Source organism: Akebia trifoliata, chromosome 4 (genome assembly GCF_017979445.1).
Source record: "Akebia trifoliata isolate Shusen 1 chromosome 4, ASM1797944v1, whole genome shotgun sequence".
Classification (NCBI taxonomy): domain Eukaryota; kingdom Viridiplantae; phylum Streptophyta; class Magnoliopsida; order Ranunculales; family Lardizabalaceae; genus Akebia; species Akebia trifoliata.
The window spans coordinates 13,537,424-13,543,499 of record NC_141378.1 but is presented as its reverse complement, the minus strand read 5'-3'; positions in this window follow the sequence as shown (position 1 = coordinate 13,543,499).

Genomic DNA, 6,076 nt, shown 5'->3' with positions numbered 1-6,076 from the left:
TTTTAATAAGTAAACAAAATAAATAAAACTGAAAACATGATAACTTGTAACAAAGTAGTAATAAAATAACTCTCATCTAAGAGAGCCAAACATTATGTCAAACATTTTTCAAAACGTCGGTTAGAAGTTTCGGAATTGGTTAATTTTTTGTGAGGATGATCTCTATGATGAGAAGATCATCCTCACCAAAAATCAGCATGTTCTGAAACTTTTAACCCTATCAAAAGTGATTTACAAAAATTGGACGGTCCACAATTCTTCAACTTTTAAATTAGTGTTACAAGTTTAGCAATGAACTGATTTTTCATGAAGATGATCTTTACATCATAAAGATCATCCTCGCAAAAAATCAGCCCATTCCAAAACTTTTAACCCATGTTTAAAAAAATGTTTGGCACAATGTTTGGCTCTCTTTAGGGCCTTCGAATGTTCCCCATGAAATAACTCTCATCTAATAATAAAATAAAAGAAACATAAACATGTCATAAGAATATGAATCTTGATTGTATATTTGATAATAATGACAAGGTATACGATCGATACAAAAGTATTGATTTGTATATCGATAATTCAGTACTTAACCAGTGTGGAACTCATCATAAGTTCTTAATTTTATAGTTGATCTAGTAATTTACTATAATTGTATGATCGTGTTTTTCGACTTAGTTTGGTCGTTGATCCCTAAAAGAAATCAATCATTTGACTATTATAGACTATAAATGATCATTTGACAAGTCAATTTCTTATACCTCTGTGGTATGCATGTGTCATCGATCACTCTAATTATTTACAAACTATTTTTATATTACAATTTATTATTTTCTAATAGAGATAAGTATAAATTTTTCAAATTTTAGTGCATCGAAGTATTTTGGTTGATTAACTGATTAACCTTTATACTTACTTGTTGGAAAAGATAATCTCTTCTCTAAAGCATAGTTCGTTGTCTGGATAACTAGAGAGCTACTATCTGATGTGATTTTTAGGACCTTTTATAAATGATGAAATTCTTCTTCAAGCTCGGAGATTTATTCCATGATTGTGATTGTGATTGCGGTTGCTCTTATATATAGACTTGCGGTCCACGTCAAGGTTCCTTTAACAAATGTTAAGGGAAGACAGAAAATGATTTGGATGGAGGTGGTGAGTAAGCATTTGTGGACACCTCGACAGAAGATAGCTCTATACAGAGTTGAATGGTGAAATAAGATTTCATATGACTAACCTGAATTTTTGGTATAGACTAATTCGATGACAACGAAGGTTTCAACGAGAGTTTCGTGATATAAGAAGCAATATTATTAGAACATGAGTAGCCAAATTCAAGCAGTACGTGGTTCAAAAATATTCAATCTTGCCATATTGATAAGGTCTTATCGACATGGATACAACCATGTCAACATTGGACTATTGACATGGAAAGAATTATGTGGACATTAGTCTATCAACACACAAAAAAAATAAAAAAAAAATTGCATATGTCAATAGTAGGGGTGTCAATGGGTACCCATTTAACCAGAATTGGAATCAAAAATCTCGGTTTTGGTTCCGGTTCCCTTGTTATTGGAATCGATTAGAGCCGGGTCTAAAATGGAACCGAACCGAAAGAAATCGGAATCATTAGGTTCTATCCAATGGGTACCCAGAACTCTTTTTTTTTTTTTTGTCATTTCTTTCCATTATTCCATACTATAGATGATTTAAGATATTATTTTTATTTCAAAATAAATGCATGTTATATAAAATTCTTCTATTTTTCGTATAAATAATTAATTGGAGTTTCAAATAAGTTATTCTTCTAAAAATTTATTACTTTTAACTAAGATAAACTTTTATTTTTGAAAAAAAAAAAATCATTAATTTGTATGTTTAGTATAACTAAGTTAATAATTTTGTTGATAATATGTTAATTTTTAAAAGGATTTTTTTTATATAAGGATTTGAAATATTTTTTTTTTCTCATTCAATTCTTGAATATCGGAACCAATGGGTACCCATGATTTTTAGAGGTTTCGATTTCGGTTCCATTTATTTTTGAACCGGACTCGGAACCGAATTGGAGTCGACCCATCAACACCCCTAGTCGTCAAGCACCTATCGACATGGAAAGTATATATCAACAGACACATGTTATCACAAAAATCATACAAAAATAAATCAAGTGATAAAAGTCTACCTCTATTGATGTAATCTTCCAAAATCTTAATCCTTGGAAACTTTCGAAAGAAGAAAACAATAAAAAAAATGAAATGTGAATTACTCACTTTGTCTTCTACACACAAGCAACAAACGAGAAGGGGCAAATGAGATTTTCCTAGAAACCAACCTCCATTGCTATAATTCGTCGAAATATGAACTTTAAAGCCTTGTGAAACCCTATAATCAATAGAAAATGGGAGAAAGGATCGCTTCTTCTTCATGTATGGCATTCCCCTAAAAATTAGACTTATGACAATTTTTCTCCTATATAGACCTATTGTATGATCAAAATCCATGTATCTAATTGCATTTCAACCATCATATCATATGAAGTATACATATAATTTCTTAAAAAACATAACTATAACTACAACTCAAAAGTGTTATATACACCAACTACAAATCTCATATCAATTAACAGTTATGCACATCATAAATACTAACTCTCACTCTCTGGACATATACATATAAGAAGACACAACACACATGAGGTGAATATATATATATATATATATATATATATATATATATATATATAAAGAAGTTCAAAAGTACATAAAAATAATTCTACTAAACTCCAATCTTAGCTCACATATAACAAAAATAGTTTTCATCATCCTTATCCAGCAATCCCTCTATATAATATTTCTTATAAACAATAGACATCACGGTAGTTGAGACATCTATAATGTTTTCTTAGTAAGGTGAGTAACGGAGAAGTTACTCAATGGTAAACTCACATTTCAAATTAATAGTCCTAACATAAATGACTAAATAAGTTAATATATTATAAATAATGCAGATTTTTAATAAGTAAACAAACCAAATAAAATTGAAAACATGATAATCTCTAATAAAGTAATAATAAAATAATTCACATCTCATAATAAAATAAAAGAAATATAAACATGTCATAAGAATATGAATCTTGATGGTATATTTGATAAGAATAATAAGGTATATGACTGATACAAAAATATTGATTTGTATATCAATAATCCAGTACTCAACTAGTGTGGAACTCACCATTAGTTCCTAATTTTATGGTTGGTCTAGTAATGTATCATAATTGGATGATCGTGTTTTTTGGCTCAAGTTGACCGTTGATCCTAACAAAAATTAATTATTTGACTATTAAAGACTGTAAATAATCATTTGACAAGTCAGCTTCATCGTACTTCTTTGATATGCATGTGTCATTGATCATTGTAGTCATCTACAAATCATATTTATATTACAATTTATTTTTTTCTAATAAAAATAAGTATAAATTTTCTAAATAGTAAATACAATGATATTCTTAAATAGTATCTCATATTATCGGAAAGAATATCAAATCCCTATTATTCTAAATTAACTCGTTGTTTAAAAAAAAAAATTACCGATTAATCGTATAGACATTCATTATCCCTTTAATGGATAACAAAAATAATATATTTTTTTCAAATTTATTTAAAATAAATTTGCAAGTGTGATGATTTTTTCAAGTATTCTAGAATTATAAACATACAATAGTGTATAGAAAATAGAAAATCTTAAAGCAATAAACATGTAGGTCTCATGATTACCATCCTAATTGTATGTCATGCATCTATTACACAATGCTCAAAAGTACTTTAAACCTAAAAATTCTTCAACACAAGCATATACAAACTAATAATTTCAATCTCAATTTTAACCAATCGAGAATCCCATTATCAATTTAACCAATCGAGACTTTCATTCTCTATTTCAATTTAAGTTTAAATATTTTTTTATAGATTAATATCTAATGAAAATACATTTTCAAAATAGTACATCTTAATAATTTTTGAAATGAATACTCTATGAAAATTACTATAAAAATCAATTTATTTCAAATTGATTTTTTAGTTAAACTCTCCCAAATTCATTTCTTTTTTATTTCACAATAAATTAATTAATTTTTAGGTTAAACTCATCTAACTTCATTTCTTTGTGTTCCACAATATTAAAATATTATAAAAAACATATAAAATAAATTATTCTATAATTTCATGCATGAATTTTGAATTTAAATCATAAAATTTTGAAACTAATTATCAAAATGTAAATAAAACAAATTTCATTAAAAATTATACTATGAATTTGAAATTATAAGTTTTCTATTTTTGTAACTGGATTTTATGTGTCTTTACAATATTAAAATAGTATTTTCAACTAATTTTCTCAACGATTCGACAAAATATTTTGATGACTATGTAAATCTCGACGTTGTGAATATTTTATTCTTTAATGTCGGATTTTAATTCATGTCTGAAATACGTTTAAATCACAATTGAAGGCTACGTATACAAACTTACTCTCAAAATTGACTTGTCTTTGATTTTCTGTTTTTCTCTTCTAAGAATAAATTCAACATCAAGTTACTTTATAATAATATAATATATAAAATGTATACAGAAACACCTGGGTATCTAAGTTCTTAACACATTTATAACTTATAATATAATAATATATAATATTAACATTAATTATACATAACTCTTTAATAATTCAATAATTTCAAATCAGCCATTCTTTTATGAATAAATATACTTAAATCAATTAAAAAAAATTATTTTAATATTTTAATATTAATTAAATGATATATTTTTTTCATATATTTTTCTTTTCTCTGTTATGTCTGTTACATTAAACCAATTCAAACTGTGCATATCAGATTTTCGAAATTTCTCACCGATTTTTTTCTATTGACCAAAATATTCCTAAAGTCTTAAATTCTCTTAATAAAATTAATATTTTTGTAACTTATCCTACTAAATTTGGACTTAAGTATGCTTACAGCTTAAACTATGTTTTTCGATGCTTTTGAATTCAACGGTAACATTCATTAAACTAATAGAATATCCTATAAAATTTTAAGTTTTATCTACTTTAACTAAATATTCTAATTCTCCGATCATAATCATAGTAAGAGTTTCCGAATTGTACATTTCATTTGTCAAATTCTCTTTCTAGAAAATCTTTAGTTTAGATCGACAATATTACGATTTATTTTTTAAACTTAATAGGAAAGCATGTCAATATAATTGACTTAATTTCTTAATATACGTGTTAACATTTCATGGCGTTTCAACGGCCTTCTAGATTTCATGAGTGTCTCATATTCAAAAAAAAAAAAAAAATCTTGTTATGAATTTGATTGAACATGTTGAAAAGGGATGGCTACCAAACTACTAAATTTAACGGTGAAAATTTACTCTCTCTTTTTTCCTATATAACCCTGTGGCATCATGCCACAAACTAATGTAGTTAGATCCACTCCAAGGCATGTCAAGTAACAAATTCAGTGCACAATTAGAATTTTATGACGTGGATCCCCACTCTGAATTAGTTTTTGTAATAAGAATGCAACATGCATGTCTATCGAGTAAATCTCTCTTGATTTTTTAAATTTTGGTTTTTTGTATGGACTCAAAGCTACTAGGTCTAGTCCAACCTAGTCTGACAAGTCGATCTAGTCCAATTTTTAAAACATTGCATAAGATAGTGGAAGTAGGATTCCTTACTAGTTTAATAATAAAAGTGTTTTTCTTCCCAATACTAAAACTTAACCCTAGATTATTGGTAAAATATCTTAATATACCCTTAAATAATTATTGATATTTGAAGCACCTCTAATGTTTCATGATTTAAAGTGATACGTTAGTGACACAACAATTAAATAATTCAAAATTGATTAAACGAGTTGACATCCCTAACCTATACACGATTCGTTTAATAATTATGTTGGATATGTTGACATTGATACTATAATGACCTAAACCCAATCAGACTTGATCCAAACTTGTTAATTTCATGTTGCTCTAGAGTTGTGTTCGCAAGTTGTGTAAAGACTCTTGTACAAGAATGAGTC